This window comes from Pinus tabuliformis, chromosome X (assembly GCF_031772625.1).
Source record: "Pinus tabuliformis cultivar Carrire ecotype Pingquan chromosome X, CPIR1, whole genome shotgun sequence".
NCBI lineage: Eukaryota > Viridiplantae > Streptophyta > Pinopsida > Pinales > Pinaceae > Pinus > Pinus tabuliformis.
In genome coordinates, this window is record NC_142308.1 from 1,216,140,819 (window position 1) to 1,216,164,364 (window position 23,546).

Consider the following 23,546-nt stretch of genomic DNA (forward strand, 5'->3'; position numbering starts at 1 on the left):
CCACCGAAAAAACTTCCAAAAAATCTGTTTAAATACAACTAAAAAAAGTCTCCCACGCACTAAAAAAAGTCTCCCACGCCGATCCATCTTTTGGGCACACTAAATTCCACGCACTTAAAACATCAAGCTTGACGAAGAGCTACGTTCGGTCGGCGAGTCGGTTTGTCCTTTGCGAGAAGCTGTTCTTAGCACGCGAATCCCGACCTATACCTGCACAAATCAGAATACCCTACGGACAATTTCTTATTCAAAAATAAATGAAGTGAAAGCAACATCCATTGGAATATGTAACGCGCATAGATGCGTGAGACGATTCGCTTCTCCTGAAATTGAATTCGATCCATCACCACAACCATCATGAAGTACCCATTAACCCGCTTCCGTCATCAACCAAGCCTGCTTATTGTGCAGAAAATATATTGTTAATTAAAGTTGCCACTGCATGATCGAAATCTACTTTTTTATTCTCCTGAGATTTTGTTCGATCCATAGTCGCCCTCATCATGAATTACCCATTAACCCGCTTCGGTCATCAGCCAAGCCTGCTTATTGTGCAGAATATATACGCTTCTGTCATCAGCCAAGCCTGCTTATTGTGCAGAATATATATTGTTAATTAAAGTTGCCACTGCATGACCGAAATAGGCCCTGTAGTTACACAGAAGACTCCGCTGGTGAATTCTCAGAATTAATACTATTAATGTTTTCTGAGATTGGTCCGCGCTACGATTCCTCCCTCGAGACTGGCCAGTGTCGCGTTGTGTCGGCCGCTACACAGTAAATATAGAGATGCCCTTAGGATTTGATTCTGCGATGGAGTACGCGACAATCCCCCTGCAAATTCCAAAAAAAAATAATAAAAATCGAAGACTTCAACTTCTGTTTTTGTTCAAGAAAAGCAGGGTACTTTGATTTGTAGCCTTAGCCAAAGAAACATAAGATCCTACAAATCTTTCCGGTTCAAAAGAAAATGGCGGGAAGGACATATTCCCGTCTGTAGATCTGATGAGTTGTCAATCCAGAAATGATAGCGCAGAGGAGCAGAGTGAACAAGATCCTGTAGCGAGGCATCATAAACTAGAAAATCGATTCAAAAGATGATATGTAGTTTGAGAATTTTTTGACCTCATCTTTATAATAAGCGTAGGGTCAAATCCATATATAACTTATGTTGCCTGAGTTTCTGAAAATCTTTATAATAAGCCTGGGTCAAATCTATATATAATTTATGTTGTATGAGTTTCTCAAAGTTAGGAAATTGTTCTAAAAGGTTTGAGGGTTTTTTAAATTTTGTAAAAATTATATAATTTATATAATAATCAAAATTAATATTGAATCAAATTATTAAAATTAATTTAAAATTTTAATTTACTATATAAATCTCAAATTAAATGGTTCAAGAAACATTTTTAAATTTAAGAAATATACTCAAAATCAAAGAATTTATTATATTAATATTTATATTGCTAGCATGCCTAATGTAGTATATAGTAAAAGCCCACGGGGCTTTGGATTGACGGTGATTGGGTGCGCTGTTAAGGCACTCCTTGCGATAGGTCACCGGTTCAAATCCCCCGTGGGTACTTAAGTTAGTCTTAACTGAGAAAAAAAAATGTAGTATATAGTAAAAAAATAGCAAATTCCAAAGTGGCAAAATAATCCATGATCCAAAAATGCTCAAAACCCAAAACATAACATTAAAGTTGGAGATGACCATAAAGTGCAATCTTTGGCATCAAGACTATCCATATAGGCTTAAGCATTGTTAGGCACTCCAATTCGATCATCACCATCATCAATACCAAGATCACCTGCAATGTTATCTAAACGTATGCCAACTAAATCTGCATCTGGTGAAGAATTATCCTCATCATCGTCAATCTGAGAAGCATCCTCAACATCAACATCCCATCTTGTTGCAAGGCCCTTTAAATACATAGGTAGCTTGCTTGAATCCCCCATAGTTTCATTCACACACTCAAATTTATGTGGTCCACTTATAGTTTCATTCACTATGTTATGAATTTATAGTTTCATTCACTATGCATATAAACCAATTGTAGAGTCCCCCACACACTCAAATTGGTTTGATGCATTTTGAATCACCAAAAATTCCATATCATGGGGAGAAGTTCTAGGTAATTTAAAAATACAATCATTGTCCAAGTTCATTATATTGGATCCTAGAGAAGACATATGAAGCTTTGTCAACTTCATCTTTTTCTCAATAGTACATGTACAACCCTTTACCCCATCACCACATAGGGATAGAAGATGATGCCACCCCTTAGTGCAACTTCCTTTAAACATATGGTTACAAAATGTGCACATCCATTCTTCACAACTACCACTATTCTTTTTCTTGTTTTTAATATTTTTCTTCACAAACTTAACGAGGGGTTCTTGGGGTTTGTTCTTTGCTATAATTGACCACTTGGAATTGGAGGAAGAAAATAATTTTCATATCACTTGCCAGTATTGAATTACCACCCTCTATCATTTCCCTCATTAATATAAGAGACAAAACACACATTATAAACAAAATGTACAATAAGAAATAAAAAACAACCTTTATTTATATACAAAAATGAACATATACCCAATATGCATAATCCATCCCATCCTCTATAAGTATATATATTATTTATATAACTAATTCATCACTTGCACACAAGTATTTAAAATAAATAAATTATATATATATATATAAATAAGAGTTTTTATAAAATTACATCATAAATTAAAATGAGAAAAAGTATTTGAAATTCTATATTTAAATATGTTTTATATTATATAAAAGAGAATGAATAAAAGTAAATTCAATACTATTATGAAAACTATTCATTTGAATATTTTAAAATAAGTAAAACATTTTCATTTTTAGTTGATGATGATGATGATGGTGGTGGTTATTCCTATGCTCAAAAAGCTTGGAGAGAAGCCTCTTGAGCTCACTGTAATTTTGACAACGTAAAAGGCTAGAAAGGTCAGTATTGCAACAAAGATTTTGAAACTAGATCTAATGTGGTTATACTGATTTTCATCTTCAAAATAATAATATATTGTTACGAAAGCCATATAAAATACTATTAATAAATTGAATTTAATAAGAATATTATTATTAAATTGTTTAAAATTAAATTGAATTTAATAAAAACATTGTTATTAAATTATTTAAAATTATTTATTTTCATTTTTATTTTTTTTAAATGGAACTGACTTCTAAACTTTTGTCTTTTTCTACAGAAAATGGAATACATCTAGAAGAAACAATAAGATTTCCATGCCAGGTGAAAAATAATTCAATTTCAGAAGTATTGGCCATGCCCCCAATGCACAACTCAACATAAAAAGCATAATATTGTAAGCTCAACATACAAACCTCAACTACAGTATCGAATCAAATCACTCTCATTATTCTATGTACAAAAAGAAAAACATAGTTTTCTCATGGCTTGTAGACCCACCATCATAACAAACATATTTCTAAAGGGGAAATAGATTAAATATGTCAGTAGACTCGCATAGAATAGTCGGTAGAAAGATGAGTAGGAGAACCTAAACTAATTGCCAATTTGTTTGTGAATTAAGCAACCTAATTTTTAATGGAGATTTTTTATGTCATAGAAATGCACGAGGCATATAAACGTTCCTCGTGAGATTTCTCTTCACTTGGTCAATGCTAATAATTAGAAGCCCTGTAGATGATTGACTCACCTTTTAAATTAATTTTGCATATTAATGTTTTTTGTAGTGTCAAAGTTTGTTAGATTTTTTACAATACTGTAAAGGACCAAACAAGCATAAACAACCAGAAAAGTTGGAAAGAATTTCATTTTGTAAAATATCTTCATTTTCTCTAGAGTCTTGATGTTAGCGGCCAGGATATCTCCGTAGTGACTTGTGTGCACCTCTTAATCGATGCGACAATGTGGGTGCCTCACAACTTCTGGTCTCTAATTCTAATAGAAAATTGCCGAAAAACATGGGTCTACATTGTGCGACCTCTTATCCAGTCCTATCCTTCAGGCCACGTCATTAATTGCGCATTAAACAACTTACCTCCGCTTTTTTCTCTCTTCATATCTATATCATGCTAAGCCAGGAGTACTACACGGCACTTCCATTCTTCAGACCATGTCATTAATTGCACTTTAAACAACTTACACCGACTTTGATCTGATTATTTAATTTTTACAATTAATAATTTTATTTTCTTTATTATTAATGATAGATATTATTATTTTATTTTGGTAAAATAAATAAATAAATATATATATATATATATATATATATATATATATATTTTTTTTTTTAATGCATTTTTTTACTTGGTTTTTTAAAATATCTTTTTTCAAATTTTTAATTAACTAAAATTATATATTTTCAAATTATCAATTTATAAATAAAATAAAAATATATTTATATTAAAATACTAATTTATTAATAAATTAATTTAATAATTTATAATTTAATAAAAAAATTAAAAATTATATATTTTTTAAATTATTAATTTATAAATAAAATAAAAATATATTTATATTAAAATATTAATTTATTAATAAATCAATTTAATAATTGATAATTTAATAAAAATCGTAAAAGAGACTGCAATGAAAAAAATATTTATATTAAAATTTTAATTTATTAATAAATCAATTTAATAATTATTAATTTTAAAAAAAAATTAGAGGAGAGTGCAATAAAAAAGTTAAAAGATATAACATAGATAATTCAATTTCATGTATCATCAAATTTAATGAACGTGGTTATTATTTTCCGGAAAAGAAATGTTTTTGGGTAAATCTTAAATTTATCTATGTCAAATATTCAAGGCTACATGGACCTAGGTAGCTAGGCCTTACGTTTTAATACTATCTTATTTAGTGTCGCAACAAATTTGAAAGAGCATTTATCAAATGGGAGGAACAAGTGGAAACAATCAAAGGGTTCATGTAGATAGAGCCTCTAGATTTCATGGCATAAAAGAGTATGGAAACCCTTCCTTCAACTAGGAAGGCCTCCATTTTGGTATTCCTAGAGAAGAATGAAGGTTTCCTAAGGGACATGCAACAAACTTTGTTGGGGATATGATGAAATGACATTTTTTATATTTTTTTTTCACTCTTTTACCATTATGCTTTTCCCTTTTGAAGATAAATGAAACACCAAATCATATTAATATTATCATAATTTTTCCATTATTATATTTGTGTCTTATGTTGAGATGTTTTACTCTTTGAAGGTAATCTCATTTGAATAGAGTTGAGTCAGTTAATTGACTAGTTATATATGATGATTAGGAATGAACCTCAACATGTTTGTTATGAACAATTAACTAGGGATATCAAGTCAATAGGAAAGTCAAAGTCAAGTTGATCAGAAGATAAGTCAACAGTTGAGTCAATAGAACAACGATCAAGTTGAGAATAGTTACTATTCAAAAAATGGTTAGGAATTCGAATATTCCTAAGATCTTGGTTAATGATTTTTAGCCACTTGTATTGATTTGATAAGATTCAAATTAGTGTTTCCTATGCCTATAAATAGAGCATGATGTAAAGCTAACAAAAGAGATAATGGTGAGATAATGAATCTTCATGATAGGTGGAGATTGAGTGATGTATAAGTGCATTGGACCTTAGGTGTGGACCAAACTTTGTGTTTATTGTGAACTAGCTGTAAGATTTGGTTGAGAATATAAGAGTGGTGAAACTCAAAGATTGGTTGTTTCTAGGGTAAAATATGTCTATGCTGTGTAAATATTTATGGCATGCCACTATTTTTTTTATTCTTTGAAATATATCATAAAGTTAAATTAAACTATAAAATTATCCTGGTTTACAAGATCATGGTATTACATTGGTATTATATGATGAAGCATATTTAAAGACCATTATGGAATGAAAAGTACTAGGTTAGGTACATTTTAACTCAAGATTTGATCTCTCTTGACACTTGGTAGTTCCAAATTTAAGATGGATCTAGGATGATGCTAGTAGATGACTGATTTGTGTAGGGTGGATTCATAGACCGTGGTTGAGTATGGTTCATGTTAGCTGACTATGGTTAAAAATTGTTATAAGGGTTTATGTGGTTACAATGGTTCACCATAATGAGCTAGTTGATGGTTGATGATGATTTACCATGGTTGAAGAGGGTCTACGAGATTGACAAGGTTGAAAAGAGTTGACCTTGGTCCATTGAAATTGACTATAATTAGTCATTAATATAACAAATTAATAGAAAGGTGCAGTCTAACTAATAGATGAAATGATTTTTTTGGTTGGCAACATAATTTCTAGTAGATTGTGATTTCTTCCTATTTAAAACACACTTTTGAAAAACCTCCTAAGGCACTTATCTTTACAAATTATTATGATTTTTTAAAATGTATAATTATAAACAAAATTAACTAGAAAAAATATTTGAGAAAAAACTATTTCATTTATTAATTAGACTAAATAATAATCAAATTTTGTATAATTTTTAAAATAATATATTAATCTAATTTTACAACCTTTTAAAATAATATATTAATCCCATTAATATAACAATGTTCAAGGAATTTTAAAAATAATAATAATATACTAAAATAAATAAATATGGCTGGAAACTCCAAAAAGTCTCCAACTCCTATCCCATCTTTTAGCACACTAAATTCCACGCACTTAAAACATCAAGCTTGACGAAGAGCTTCGTTCAGTCAGCGAATCGGTCTGTCTTTGGCGAGAGGCTGTTCTTAGCACCCGAGTCCTAACCTATACCTGTACAAATTAGAGTACCCCACGAACAATATCTTATTCAAAAATAAATGAAGTGAAAGAACCATCCATTGGAATATGTTTTTTTCAACACGAAAAAACTATATAATTGTATTTATAAACAAAAATTGTTTTATATATAGTGACAATATTACTGCCAGGAAAGCAACAAGCTTGAAAACATGTCCCATCTTGACACTGACAAAGTAATGTAATTTCTAGAAAAACATGCCCGAAAGCTGAGAGGATATCCAGGTGTAAATAGAGCTCCATTTGTTCATTTCGCCACAAGTGTATGATGCAAAATAAGGAAAGAAATTGAAACAGCTGGTACTGTAGAAGCCTTCATATGTGCATAAGACCTTAACAAAACCAAAATTTCTACCATAAGTAATTGCTATATGCCCTGAAATTGGAAATCCTGGATCTGGTAGATAGTGCTGTTCGCCTTTATCTGCAATCTCCATAAACCTTGGGGCAAGGTTAGACCCCTTTTAGATAGAGCGTCCGCCTTTTTGTTTTTGTTCCTGTCAATATGGAAAATAGAATAGTCCTTCCTGTAGTCCCATAATGCTGCTATCCTGTCCATCCAGCCGGCAAGGTGAATGTTTTTTATGTGATTCTTTGACAGAACATGGTCAGTTATTACCTTGGAGTCTCCATAGATTTGCAGATTCGGTATGTCCAGAAATTTGCTGAAGGAGAGGAGACCAGCTAAAGCCACTGCTTCCGCTCTATTGTTTGTCCCCGGACCAGCATTCCAATATATTTCTATAGTTTGTGCATTTTCCATCTTGATGTAAACGCCACAGGCACAGATACCTTGCTGTGCAGCACCGTCGAAATATGCACGTGGGGTCGAAGTGTTCATCGGCATGGACCTTCTTCCACTCCCATACCTGTCGATAGTGGACTCATAGTCCCTTCCATAATTTGTGCTGAGCTTCCCGCCTGTTCCGAGGGCATTGTATAGGGCGATTATAGAGTCGATGACTGAAGAACTTGATACCACCTCTGAGCTGAAAATTTTACCATTCCTCCATTTCCATATGCTCCAGATAGCCAATAAGGGAATGGCTCTCCATTCTTTCTTCATGTTGCTCCAATTTTTAATAGCTTCAGACATTGATGGGACAGATACAAGTGGAAAACCAAAGTGGGCCGAAAGTTCCTGCCAGATAGGCCGCACCTGTAGACAGTTGAGGAAGAGATGAAAATTATTTTCAGAGCTTTCTCTGCACAATGGACAAATGGCCGGTCCATGCCAGTTTCGTTTTTGTAAGTTTTCCCACGTAAGGTTCCTATTATAGAACACCAACCATGCAAAAATAATTATCTTGGTGGGACATCCGGTTTTCCACAATGAGGGAGGGAAAGCATCTCCAGCTATTTCGATTTGGGAACTAAGAAGCTGCAAATAAACCTGTTTAACCTTCGCCTGCGTGGAGCCATCCATACCTCCCCATATGAGCAGGTCTTTGTCTGCTGATCGAAATATTCCATGACCCTGCAAAGAGGATATAACATGGTCCCAATGTGTCTTCATTTCTCCATTGAGTTTCAATTCCTGCGAGGATTTCCAAATGGGGATGGCCCCATCCCATTGCCGAATGGTACTGGCCCAATAGAAAATCCCCCTGATATGGAGCGCACTTAGCAAACGAGGTGAAACATGGATTTTTCCGGCACCACCAGCAAACGCGTCCCTTCCAATCAGGATCTGAGATCCTGTTTGAAATTTCCAAATGATGTTCTTCCTTAAATATGGTTCCAGCTTCTTGAACCCCCTCCATATAGCCGATCCAAATGGGGACCCAATGTGATCCACCCTAATCCAGTATGTCATATCCCTGTTTTGCATATATTTTGCACGGATAGTCAAGCTCCATAATGAGTCGCCCATGACAGCCTTCCACATTGATTTGCATAAAAGAGCTTTTCTGAATTGTGCCAAATCTAAAATGCCCCATCCCCCCAGTTGTTTAGGCCGCGTTATTGCAGATAGCTTGGTTAAATGAAATTTATAATGTTCCTTATCACATCCCCAGATAAAATTGGCAATCATCCTATTCAAGTTCTTAATTATAGAAGTGGGAATGAAGAACAAGTGCGCCCAATAAACCATCGTTTGTACCAAAACAACTTGTGTCAGGGTCATCCTACCACCTTTGGATAAGCACAGGTTTTCCCAGGCAGCAATCTTCTTGTAGAATCTATCTGTAATCCATGACCAATCCGCCACCCTGTAACCTGAAGTTTTCAATTTAAAGCCCAAGTATTTAAGTCTATTCCGGAGAGGAATAGCTTGTATGTTAAAGAGCTGAGATAGAAATCAAATCAGATTTCCGTTTTTATCCTCCACATAGAATGCAGATTTCCCTTCATTAATAGACATGCCGGTTGCACTTTGAAATCTTCGCAAAATTTCATGAAGATAAATCCATGTTGTCCTGCATAACATAGCAGTTAAAAGAATGTCATCGACAAAAAAACTATGGGATGAGTTTATACCTCTGCAAATAGGAAGTGGGCGACATTGTTCATTTTGAATTGCCTTCTTGATATGGAGGCTGAGAGAGTCCATCACTAATATGAATAAAAGTGGGGACAAGGAACATCCTTGCCTGAGCCCCCTGGCAGCTTTGAAAAAAGGAGAGGGTAAACCGTTGATTATAACAGCATAGTTAACCTCCTCCACACATGCCATTATCCATCTTGAGCACCTTGAGTTCAGTCCAATCTTGGCAAGTAGACAACGCAGGAATCCCCAATCCACGCTATCGTACGCCTTTTTTAAATCTATCTTCAAAACATCAGCCTCCAATCTCCTAGTGTGAATAGAATGTATTGATTCTTGAGTGATGGCAACCGCATCCATGATATTCCTGTCCTTGAGGAAACCGTGCTGCTCTGGGGTTAAATGCATTGATAACACACTCCTAATGTGAATAGCAATGATTTTGGAGATTGTCTTATATAAAACATTGCATAATGAAATTGGTCGATAATCCGAAAATGTTGCAGATAGAGACTTTTTCGGAATCAAAGCAATGTATGTGGAGGTAATACGATGACTAATGAAGCCCTTTAATCTTGATTCCTCAACCAAGTGTAGAATGTCATCCTTGATAAAAAAAGTGGATAAAAAATTCTATGGACCACCCGTCCAGACCTGGACATTTGTCCTTTTGGAATGATTTCATCGTGGCCAAAATTTCATCTTGAGAGACTTCTTGGAATAGGGTAGCATTTTGAGTGTCATCGAACATGCAGGGATACAGATCAATGCCCCAAAGGATATCTTCGATGCAACTTCCGATTTCTCTGCTATATGCCTTTTTGAAGTAATTCACAGCTTCGCAAGTTATATCTTCTTGAGAATAAAAGGTTTTGCCAACATCATTCTGAATTTGCCAAATCATATTACCCTGCCTCCTTCTGTTTGCAAATCTGTGAAAATACTTTGTATTTTTGTCGCCTTGTTTGAGCCATATGGTGCGGCTCTTAAGACGCCAAGTGGACTCCTCCTCTGCTAATATCTTTTATTTTTTTTCCCAAGTTCCCATATACGTTTCCGGGTATTTGAGGATAAGGAATTACTTTTAAAGCAAGTGGATAATATATGCAATTCCTTGTCAATATCTTTCAGCTCCTTTCTATTTGATTCCACTTTGTCTCGCTGCCATTTTTTTATTTTGCCACGAAGAAGTGCCATACGCTTAATGAAGTCCATAGACTGATGCTGTGGCGGTCCTGAGTACTGCTGCCACGACTCCTTAATGAACTGGTTGAAATGTTCATCCAAAAGCCATGTACGACTGAATTTATATGGAAATCCAAATCTAAATCCATTATCATTCCATTGTATATATATTGGCCGGTGATCCGATATTTGCGCAGGGACAATTTTCATCATTGGCGGGCCGAACCTGTCGATCAACTTCCCGTGAATGATATATCTATCCAATCTTTTTGCCAAAAATGATTCATTTGACCGCCCATTACCCATGTAGGTCCCTGGCATTCTGGCTGAATATCTATGAAATTATTTTGAATAATTGCATTTCGGATCATGCGCACTATCGGGTCAAATTTCCTGCCGTTGATCCATCCATTGGAATATGTTACGCGCATAGATGCGTGAGACGATTCGCTTCTCTTGAAATCTAATTCGATCCATAACCACCACCACCATCAATTACCCATTAACCCGCTTCAGCCACAAGCCAAGCCTGGATACAGTGCGGAAAATATATTGTAAGCTGCCGCTGCAGGACTGAAATAGGCCCTGTCGTTACAGAGAAAACGCCGCTGGTAAATTCTCTGAGCTAATACTATTTAATGTTTCTGAGATTGGTTCGCGCTACGATTCCTCCGTCGTCCCTGGCCAGTGCCACGTTGTGCCGGCTGCTATACGGTAAATACAGAGATGCTCTTAGACTTCGATTTTCCGATGGAGTACGCGACAATTCGCTTACGAACTCCCAAAATAACAAAAATCAAAGACTTTAACTTTTGCTTTTCTTCAAGAAAAGCAGGGCAGTTTAAAGATTTGTAGCCTTAGCCGGAGAAACATACAATTTTACAATCTTTTCTGTTTAAATCTATAAACAAATTTATTTGTTTAAAAAACTCCACTCTTAGACTAATTCAATAATTCAAATCTATAATTTCAATAAATTATGATAAAATTAATTAAAAATCCAAAAAATACATTTAAACTATATTTAAACCTAATATCTCATTATAACTTCCAAATTTATCAAAATTTAACTTCCGACATTGCATGGAAATTTTAATAAATCCTTTCCGAAGTAAAACATAAAACCTGGTATTTATCAAAATGTTTGAAATTACCTTCGAAGATATGTGTCAAGAAAGCCTTCAATAATTACATGACAGTGTCGTTCTGAAATTTGTTGTTTTTCTTTACCCTTTATCTTATTAATATTTTTTTAATTGAAATATATAACTAACACAATTATATTAATTAATGTGGTTTTATTTTACTATCAATTTAAATTTCATAAATATAACCCACTTTTCATTAAATCTATAACAATTGAATTGAATTTCATTTGAATAAGGAAAATGAAACTAAAAACTACATTAAAAAATATAAGGCTAGAGTTCCAAAGATTGAAATGTTTAGACATACGAAATGGGGAACAAAAAAGTGTTTTGATTTTACTCTTTATTATGATAATAACAATGCTTAATTAGCAATTGCACCACATACAACATGTTGCAAAGAAATGGTCTAACGCTAAGCATATGAAATAATAACATATATGAAAAAAGATGTGATATGTAGTTTTGACACTCAATTTTTATAAAGGAAGTTGTTTTGTATGTGACAATGGTGGACGTTGATTATTCATCTTTTTCTGTTTGAACTATTGAAAAATGATACAAACTGTCTAAACAAACGTCGATACCATTTCTCAAATATGTTGTCATTCATGTATATCAAAGGCAGTGTCAGATTTGAAATGCTGACCTTTTATTTATTTATATAGATATGGAGGAGGCTGCTCCGAACAAGGCCGCCGCAACCTGCTGAGTTCCTGGATTCTGGCTGTTCAGTGCAGCGATGGCCACTACATTGAAATACCTAGAATGTGAATCTACAAATACCAAGTTTTGTTACTACATCTACAGTCTATCACAACCTCGCTATTTCTGCGAGACATGCAGATGCTACTGGACCATGTTCCTGTTGGTGAAAGTTGCAGAAAAAACAAGAGAATCAAGAGATAATCTCTTAATGCTCGTGACAGTGAATTGACATCCACGACTACTCAGGGGAATATCACAATAATAGTAACATCACACATCCCGTCTACAGTGGCCAATTGTTCAAGCCCTAGGCGCCCTTATTTGACCAAATCCAGGCAACTTGCTTTCATATGCTCTGCGCAGATTTGGTTGTTGTGGCAATCCATCCAAGCAGCGTGCTTTCGTATGCTCTGGGCAGATTTGGTTGTTGTGGCAATCCGCCACGGTACTATGAGACATAGTAGTGTAAGCCATGACCGACTAATACTCACTCATTAATTCCTCAGAAAAATCGTCCACCAGAGGCTTCGGATTCATTCCAGCCACAAGCACAGCTGCAGATACAGAGTAATTTTCGTCATGTACAGACAAAACATTAAACTCCAGAAGAGAATGGTGTGAAACCAGAGCTCTCTCACTTTCACTGCATATGAGAGATGGTTTACCTCTTTCTGTTTACAGGCCACACAGACTGATTTGACCACAACCGCTGGAGCTACCCACTCCTCGAATCTATACAGCGCATAAGAAACGACAACGACCCTGGGGACAAGTGTAGTAGCAGCGCCTACACTGCCACCATTGGAAACGAAAGGGTTGAGAAAATTCGAAACCAGGGAACAAGAAGATAGCCATCCCTGGGAAAGCCATAGCTACGAAGGCGTTTATGATGGGAAACTCCACAATGCATAAGCCAGGGGCAACATCCCTTCTCGCCTTTCTATGATTTCTCAGGACACAAAGTGGCATGGATCTTTATTGTAACAAACTTCCAGTTGAGTGTTTCTTGTAACCAACCTCCAGCGCAACAGTTACCACAACCTATAATCCCTTCTCGCCTTTTTACAGTCTCTCAAAATACAGAGTGGTATGAGTCGTTAGTGTAATGAAATTCCAGCTGAGCGTTTCTTGTAACTAACCTCCAACGCAGCAGTTGCCACCACTTATAATGATTCAATGGGTGAAAATTCTGTAATCGTCTAAAACATCATATCAACCGGTCAACTGGTTCAAGATTGTACACAATGGCACATAAGAAAGTTCTTCCGAGAGAGAAACACTTTAGAGCGTAATGAAAATTTTGTAATTTTCTAACACATCATATCAACGGTTCAAGATTGTACACCATGGCACAATAAATTTTAAATATAAATATAAATTTAAAAATGTCTCAAATTAGTTTTATATATAAAAATGTCTGGAATTAATCATATATATTTGATATTTTATCATAGAATTTTATAATTAAAAAAAAAACTTCATCCACTCATTTAAAGAAGAGGACGAGAATGCATTAATAGCATTGATACGTCACATAAAATAAAACTGGCCAGACATAAATATCAATCTCTTTCCTTCTGCGACTCCAATTTCAAAAAATCAATAATATAATAACTATCACTGATGTCATGTGTGGATTTATATTTTTATTTTGGAACACTTCATTCGACATTTGAATGAAAGAATGCACTTAAACATTAAGATTGACCAAGAGCTTCGTTCAGTGGGTGAGTCGGCCTGTCCGTTTGGCAAGAGGCTTCCCTGACCACCCGAGTCCCGACCTACAACTACTCACCACGGCAGCGGCTAACCAGCCTCCCATAGGGCATTAAATGTCCGGGGAGATGCAGGTTGGATAGCCCGCTAACACGCGAATTCGGAAATTGAGCATTAAATAAAAAAATGGGAAATTCACGTGTTAGTGGGCTATCCAGCCTGCATCTCCCCCAGCATTTAATGCCCTATGGCAGGCTGGTTAGCCGCTGCTTACTAACGACCAGATCTATTTTTCGAAAAAATAAATGAAATACCTCGAGGATGCCGTGTAGTATAAATTCTTTTTATATATGCCATATTTGGTCATAGTTATACTTGTAATTAGGGAAAGGTTAGCTTCAATAAGGAATAAGGAAAATAGGTTAGGTAGTACATCAATTAATCTTGGGGTGGTAGGTTATAAAATATTTTTGGATATTTTCAATTTTCATTTATGATATTTTAGATATATTATAATTTCAAATTTTACATCCATATAAAATAATAAGAGTGACAAGAGTATCAAAGAGGTATTGCAATTAATTTCTTTTGACCAATCTTCATTGGTCTTAAGCTTGCGAATAACATTCTCGTATAGCCTTGTCATAAACACCCTCATCTGGAGAGGAACCATTAGTTCCTCCAGCCTCTTCCATAGCTTCATCCGAGGAACAATGCCAAAAACTTTTCTAAAAACTACAAAATGGTAGAAGTGGTTAGTTTTATTATTGTAGAAATTTGATAGAAATTGCAAAATTTAAAACAACATGCAATAAACAAAACCACAAATATACAGTGATTTCTAGGGAAACCCAACCAGGAAAAATCTTTCGATCTTCTTTACATTAATAAATTGAAAAAAAAACTATTAATCCAATAACAATATGTTAATCCAAAAAAAACTATTTTACATCATTTTTTAAATAATATATTAATATAATCTTACAGCATTTTAAAAATAATATATTAATATAATCCTATTAATATAATAATTATTATTGTTCAAGGAGTTTTAAAAACAATAATAAACATACTAAAATAAATAAACATCTATCACCGGTAACTCCAAAAAGTATCCCACGCCTATCCTATCTTTTGGCAGACTAAATTCCACGCACTTAAAACATCAAGGTTGACGAAGAGCTTCGTTCGGTCGGCGAGTCGGTCTGTCCCTCGCGAGAAGTTGTTCTTAGCACGCGAGTCCCGATCGGTCTGTCCCTACGGTGAATTTCTTATTCAAAAAGTGAAAGCAACATCCATTGGAATATGTAACGTGCATAGATGCGTGAGACGACTCGCTTCTCCTGAGAAATTGAATTCGATCCATAGTCGCCCTCATCATGAATTACCCATTAACCCGCTTCTGTCATCAGTCGAGCCTGCTTATTGTGCAGAATATATTGTGTTAATTAAAGTTTCCATTGCATGACTCCGCTGGTGAATTCTCCGAGCTAATACTATTAATGTTTTCTGAGATTGGTCCGCGCTACGATTCCTCCCTCGAGCCTGGCCAGTGTCGCGTTGAGAAGGCCGATATAGAGTAAATACAGAGATGTCCTCAGGCTTTGATTCCGAGATGGAGTACGCGACAATTCCCCTACGAACTCCAAAAATAACAAAAATCGAAGACTTCGACTTTTGTTTTTGTTCAAGAAAAGCAGGGTACTTTGATTTGTATCCTTAGCCAAAGAAACATAAGATCCTGCAAATCTTTCCGGTTTAAAAGAAAATGGCGGGAACGACATATTCACATCTGTAGATCTGATGAGTTGTCAATCCAAAAATGATAGCGCAGAGGAGCAGCGTGAACAAGATCCTGTAGCGAGGTTTCCTAAACTAGAAAATTGAAATAAGTGATCTTAATCTTCACAAAATGATCGGTTCAAAAGATTGAGATGTAATTTGAGAATTTTGTGAACTCATCTTTTTAATATGCATGGGAGGTGGGGTCAAATCAATATATAAGCTATATGGCATGAGTTTCTGAAAGTTGGGAACTTGTATTAGTGTTCTAAATGGTTAGAGTTCCATGAAACAACTAATCAGTAATATTATAAAATAAAAATTTAAAAAATATAATATATATATATATATATATATATATTTTTTTTTTTTATAATAATCAAAATTAATGTTGAATTAAAATATTAAAATTAATTTAAAATTTTAATTTATTATATAAATATCAAATTCATATGGTTTCACGGGAACTTTTGAATTTAAGAAATATAGTGAAAATCAAAGAACTCATCATATTAATATTCATATTGCTAGCATGCCCAATGTATTACATAGTAAAAAAAATAGCAAATGCCTAAAGTGGCAAAGCAATACACTGTCCAAAAATGCTTAAAGGCCAAAACATAACATTAAAGTTGAAGATGACCATAAAGTGCAATCTTCAGCATCAAGACTATCCATATAGGCTTAGGCCTTGCTATGCACTCCAATTCCATCATCACCATCGTCAATACCAAGATCATGTGCAATGCTATCCAAAGGTATGCCAACAAAACCTGCATCTAGTGAAGGATTATCCTCATTATCATCAATTTGAGAAGCATCCTCAGCATCAATATCACATCTTGTCGCTGGGCCCTTTAAATAATTAGGTCACTTCCTTGAGTGAAGTCGAAGACTACTATGCATATAAACCAATTTTTGTGCTCTCTTAGAGGTAAGCCTATTCCTCTTAACAGAGATAATGGAACTATAAGTGGACCAATTCCTTTCAGCTATCAATGAACTAGAAACCTGAAATCGCAAGCATGAGGCAAGATTTCGAAGCTCTTGGGCTTTCCCCCAATACATTCTCCACCATCCAATGAGATTCTTTTGTGCATAAATGTTGATGTCCACCCTTGCATCTTGAGAGAATGTGGAAGGGTTTAAGGTACCAAAATCAATAAATTGTTCCCACAATACATTTGCTTAATTAGATGTATAGATTTTGTTTATGGCATCAAGAAAGCCTTGTTTCACTTTTTCATCATCAATGGGTAGAATTATGTTTGGTATCTCCATATACTGCTTTGGATTAAGGGCATAAGCAGCCATGTGAAGAGTGGTATTGAGTTTGATCCATCGCTTCCCTATTATTTTGCGAATTTCATTGAAGAACTCTAGAGATGGGTTTTCGTCCTGAATGATGCGCCTTATCTTTCTTACCATGCTATCAATACATTCATAAACTTCTCCAAGGGTGGGGGAATTAGAATCTGCATACCTAATCAACTGCACAAATGGAACTATGAAAGAAACAACATATTTACAATCAGACCAGCAATCATCATTGAGAAGCTACTCTCTTATCTTCTTTGTCTGCACTGATTTAGATTTAGATCACGCATTCCACTATTGCGAAACAACATTGGCTTGTAAGGATGCATGCACCTCAACCATATGTTGAAGAAGAATGAAGTATGTAGCATATCTTATTTATGCAAGTTTTAAAAACCTCTTCCTTGAATACATCCTATAGATTGCTAAAGAGACATGGTGGTTGCAAATGTACATTTGTGCATATCTTACATCTAAAATGAGTTTTGCAATCCAAGATATTTTTCCAATGTCTTTGAGGACATCATTCAAGGCATGTACACAACAAGGAGTCTGAAAGATATGCCTATATCGACTTTGAACCATTAAACCCATTTCTTTGCAAACATGCGTTGCATTTGTGATTACATGTACTACATTTGAAGGATCAAGCTCATCAATTGGTTCTTTCAATACTTCAAACATGAAGGCAACATCCTTTAATTTCCCACTACAATCAGTTGCTCTTAAAAAATAGGACCTAGCTAGAGATGTAACAATAATATTCGACAACGACCTTTGTTCAATGTTTGTCCAACCATCCATGATTATTGAATATCCTGAATAAATCCAAGAATATTTAAGGGGGGCCATAAGCCCTTGCATTCTTGTCACCACCTTATCTAACAATAATGTCATTTTGTTGTAATTTGGAGGTGCATATCTTGGCCCAACAGCTATGATTTTTTGCATCATTTCTTTGTAACGTAGACAACAAGTAGCATAAAATGAAATTCCATTTGCCATAAAAAAATCAGCAATAACATCATCATCCTCATCCCTATGTAATACATCATAGATTTTAGAAATTTGTTCATGAGCAAAACTAGCAAGCCTCTTACTAATCCGGGAAGTAGACCCCCCCACAAACTCAAATTGGTTTGATGCTTTTTGATTCACTGAATCTTCCATATCATGGGAAGAGAAGATCTAGTTTAAAGCTACAATCATTGCCCAAGTTCATTATATTGGATCCTAGGGCAGCCATACAAAGCTTTGTCAACTCCATCATTTTCTCAATAGTACATGTATAATCCTTTACCCCATTACTAGATAGGGATAGAAGATGATGCCACACCCTAGTGTAGCTTCCTTTAAACACATGGTTACAGAATGTGCACATCCATTCTTCACAACCACCACTATTCTTTTTCTTGTTTTTAGTATTTTTCTTTACAAACTTAAGTAGGGTTTCTTGGGTTTGTTCTTTGCTAGACTTGACCACTTGGATAATTGACTCAGCTTTTAAATTAATTTTGCATATTAATGTTTCTTGTAGTGTCAAAAATTCTTAGATTTTTTATACTAAAGGACCAAACCAACGTAGACAACCATAGAAGTTGGAAAGAATTTCATTTTGCAAAAGATCTTCATTCCTTCTTGAGTCTTGATGCTAGCGGTCAGGATATCTCCATAGTGACTTGTGTGGACCTCTCAATCGATGCGACAATGTGGGTCTCTGAGCCTCACAACTCAAAATCAAAATAAAAATCAAAAGTCTAATCCAAACAGATAGATTGATTGCTGAAACACAATTCTAATAGAAAATTGCCCCAAAAACATGGGTCTACATTGTGCAACCTCTTAAAACAATGTTCCAATCCCTTGAGTGGTCCGACCTGCCTACAGGGAAAACAAAAGTCCGAAAAAGACTCGACTCGAAAAGGGAAAAACAAAAATCCCGAAAAGACTGAGTTTGTAAACCACTTTTAATCTTTAAATATATTTGGAGATGCCAACATTATACGCATACATAAAGCTGATGACGAATAAATTATTTCTAAAGGACGAAACACAGGTCGATTATTGGTGAAGGGCGAAATCGTTGCGGTGTACCGGTACTAAAATGTTCGTTTGGTCAGCTATCAACTCATTGGTCAGCGATCAACGGATATTATAAAATGAAAAGTCAAACTAAAGAATATACAATTGGTTGATGTTCAACTATTTATGATGAACTATATCTCCTTAGAAGATAAGGCAATGCTTAAAGAATTTTCGTTAGTTGCACAAACAAAATATGGACGCGAAATACCTTGATTAATTTGGATATATTTATTCATTATATTTTTAAATTTTAAAATCTATATTGATTAATTTGGATATATATATCCAATATATTTTTAAATTTTAAAATCTATATTAACATTATAGGTTTGGTTTATTTTAGAATTGGGTCTGAAGAATTTTGATTTTTATAAAAATAGGTGAACAAGATTTAATTGAAAAGAATTTTTTTTTTACCTAATATATCATCTAATGAATAATATAAAAAATAATTAAACTAATTTTCAATTTCAAATAAAAAATAACAAATTTAACTTAAAAATAATTTATTTCACTAATTATTAAGCACAAACCACGTGTTTACTAAAAGATCATTATCGAATTGTATATTTGCTAGGAGCCCATCCCAGCACCTATTCTATCGATTTTTAGTTCTCTGAAGCAAAAAATTATTTAAAAAAATGAGAACACCCTGCAATATAATGGGATAATGTGCCGTCCGTGACACTAAATATGAAATGATCGCCACATTGGTTTATAATTTATTTAAATGTTTCCGAGAAGCTCTTCATGTTCTTCTCATGCAAACCTCTATAAATATATAATTTTAATTAAATTTATTTAAAATTATATTATAGTATTATCTATTTAAAATATAGTATATAGTTTTTTGGGTTAGGTTTGAGGTTAATTACTTTAGGTTAGGTTTTATGAGTTTAAATTTTAGATTTATTAATTTAGGTTTATTACTTTTTACATGTAAAGTAATTAGGTTTTATTTAGGTTATAATTATTATTTAAAATATTATATTATATTATTTTAAGTTTATAAAAAATTAGGTTAGATCAAAATAAATCGTTTGTATGACTTTTTTGTGTTAATATTTAATAAAGATAAATTTATAAACAAAATTTAAATTTTTAAACCAGAGGGTATTATTATATATTCAAATAAGTTCATGCCTATTATTTATATCAACTACATTTATTAATATAGTTGTGATAATAAGTAATTATGAATGATTTTTCCTTAATATTTAAATTTATATACATTGAAATATTGAATTACTTAAAATTTCATTTAATCAATAATTATTATTTAACTTTGTCCCTCATGAATCACATTGCTTATCACTTAATTTTTCATTTAATAAATAATTATGTTTTGAATTTATAACACATATGTCAAATCTCAAATTAATTAATAATATATATATATATATATATAGATATTTTTAATTATTATTATGGTTGTGAAATAAATATTGTTAATTAAAGTTTTAATTGTATCTTTGAAATTGATCCATTCTTTACTTACATGAACTTGGTGATTAAGTGTCTTAGCTTAGTATCATTTACATAGGACAAAAATGTTATCCCATATAAGAGGTTCAACCGCCTCAATGGTTCTTCAATTCCTACATCTAGGAGGTTCAACCACCTAATTCTAAAGAGAAAGGGTTGTTCAATTTCTAACTTTTTTCCTATTTTTTTTTTCCTTCAACTCACTCCACATTGGATTCTCCTCTATCTAGGTTTGAGCTCAAATTGGTTTATTACTTTTAATTATTGTTATTATTATTAAATTTTAAGGTGACCATCAAGCCAGACACCAAATTGGTGTATAAGACACCCTTGTTTGTGATGTGGTGATTTGACTGCTAAGTCTACTAAGGCATACATACTCTACCCCCTCTGGTTTTAAACATATGACCTCTTAGGATGAAACACATACTCTTAACCATTAGGCAAATATACAAAAAATTGGTATACTACATTCAATAGCAGAGAAGAGAGCGTGTCGAGGAACAATGGATCTCTCGACTATTCCAAATTTTCCTTACATGTATAACCTTGAGCCACACCTTAGGCATGATTGGTTTTTAGATAGACTGAAGTTTATTATAACATTTAGCTTATTATTGGACTATTAATTTCATTTTGTTTTCACTCAAAGATTAGATTTTAAAATCAACATTTACAGTGAAATTGGGAAAATTGTTTAATTGCTGAGAAGAGAATACAAATTCAATATGATTTAATAAAAAATATTTATCTTAATATACATTCCAATCCAATAAAAAAAAATGTTGTAATGTCATGTTTTATGTTATATAAGCATTTTCACTTAATCAAATTACATTTAAAAAATTAATAATAATAATAATAATAATAATAATAATAATAATTATTATTATTATTATTATTAATGTAAATTCATTTTAACTTTGGATCGATGAAATCTTATCTTTGGAGATACAAACTTTCTTTAAGTTTGGCTAAAGTTACGACAGCACGACTGAAATTGGTCCCGTCGTTCAGTTGGCAGAACTTCTTTTCCCATAGGAGGCTCAATGGCCTCATTACCGAGACCGGGAACCCTGTCCTTAGACGAAGGGTTCTTCGATTCTTGCCACTCCGCTACGTAAGCCGAGACTCTTCTCCTGAACTTGGCCTTGAATTCGCTCCACGCCTGATATTTATAATGATTTATTACAACCTCTGAGGATGCTAGGCGAATGGTCTCGTAACCAGGCTTCAGCTCAAAGTGGTGTATTACATTCAGTAACGAAGGAGAGAGCGTGTCTAGGAGGACTATGGACTTCTGGGGCTGCTCAAATTTTTGCATGCAATTATAGCCTTGAGTCACCCCTTGGGGAGGATGGCTTTTCAGATAGGAGGGGCAAAAGTTCCTGCAATTTATAGACATTTCCCTATTACTGGACCACTTCCCTATTACTGGACCACCGGATGCTGAAGAGTGGGAATTGATCATTTGGGATGTTTTATACATAATCAAGAGTCCGAGAGCATTAGAAGTAGAATTGGGCCATAATTGCTTTAACCATCGAAGAGAGAAAACAAATTCATCGATGTCTGTGAACATAACTCAAAGGCAGCTATCTCTGGCCTGCAAAGCACAGTGCGCAAATCCGGCTTCCTGTGGCTTATTCCAAGGCCATGGATGGGCCACACGTTATAGCGTTGTCTGCCATATATTTTATTATTTCTTCCAAATTGTCGTCGCTATTGTTTTCGTAGATGATATTTTTTCCACTCCCCAGTGTGAGGGATAAACTCCTCCAGAAATTTCACTCCATTAAATACCATGGTGCTGTAGCATTCATATCATCTACATTTACCATCTAATCAACTTCCTCAAAAACCACTTCAAATACTTTCCAAACCCATACCTAACTCAAATAATAAAGTAGTCAAAACCACCTAGTTCCATTTCCAACTTATTTCATTTCTCTTTCCCATTGTAATGATATTCATTTGCATCGAAGAAAAGTGATTAATGAATAAACTTCTTCCATGGTCCAAAAATAGGATGATGATGTTAGTCGCATATAATTGGATGATCAAGTTATTAACTCTTCTTCTAGAACACAAGTCATATCTCAAATCTTAGTCAACAATACTCAGAGGGGTTAATTATAGATTTTCCATATCTAAAAAGATTTAGTGTAGACAAATGCCCCGCACAAATAGAGTTTGATTTTTTTTTGTGTAATCGAGACATGTGAGTATTAAAATTCCTTTATATTAAGTCATTAAGAATGTCTCTAGGTTAAGGTTGTCCAAAGAGCTCTACTTTATAAATATATGAAGAAAGAGGAATGATTTTCACAATATCCACATGATTAGGAAGTTAGATAATTCGATGTTAGGAAATATTTTCATAGATCAAATATCTGGATTTAGGAAGTGTAATTATTAAGGTTGATATCAATAATAATTGCATCTCCAACACTAATTTATTTTTGGGAAACTATCAATGCTATGACTAAGGAAATGATGGAAGGAAACGAGTTATTTGGTCTACAATAAACCCCCAGAATTCTTCAAATAGTTGACAAATATATACTTGAACTATAGGGATTTCTAGAAGATAGTCATTTTTATGGATTCATGGGAATACCTAGCTAAATTCATGTTTTTATAGCCAAAGGTTAACCTAGGAGGATACCTATTGATTCTAGAGGGCCTTAGTTGGTCATTGTCAATGCATATATCCATGGTGACTTCATTACAAATATTACTCTTTACCCCCTATTAAGCCATTTTCTAATTCAAAAATCCTCCTTGTATTGAGGATAATGATGAAAAGACTATCTAACCTATCCGTGACCTATCCTA

At 34.0% G+C, this 23,546-nt stretch overlaps 1 pseudogene; it reads right to left on the reverse strand.

Annotated features, from left to right (window-relative positions):
- Positions 1-21,672: 21,672 nt before the first annotated feature.
- On the reverse strand, positions 21,673-22,113 carry LOC149144337 (glycosyltransferase family 92 protein RCOM_0530710 pseudogene; annotated as a pseudogene).
- Positions 22,114-23,546: the final 1,433 nt, after the last annotated feature.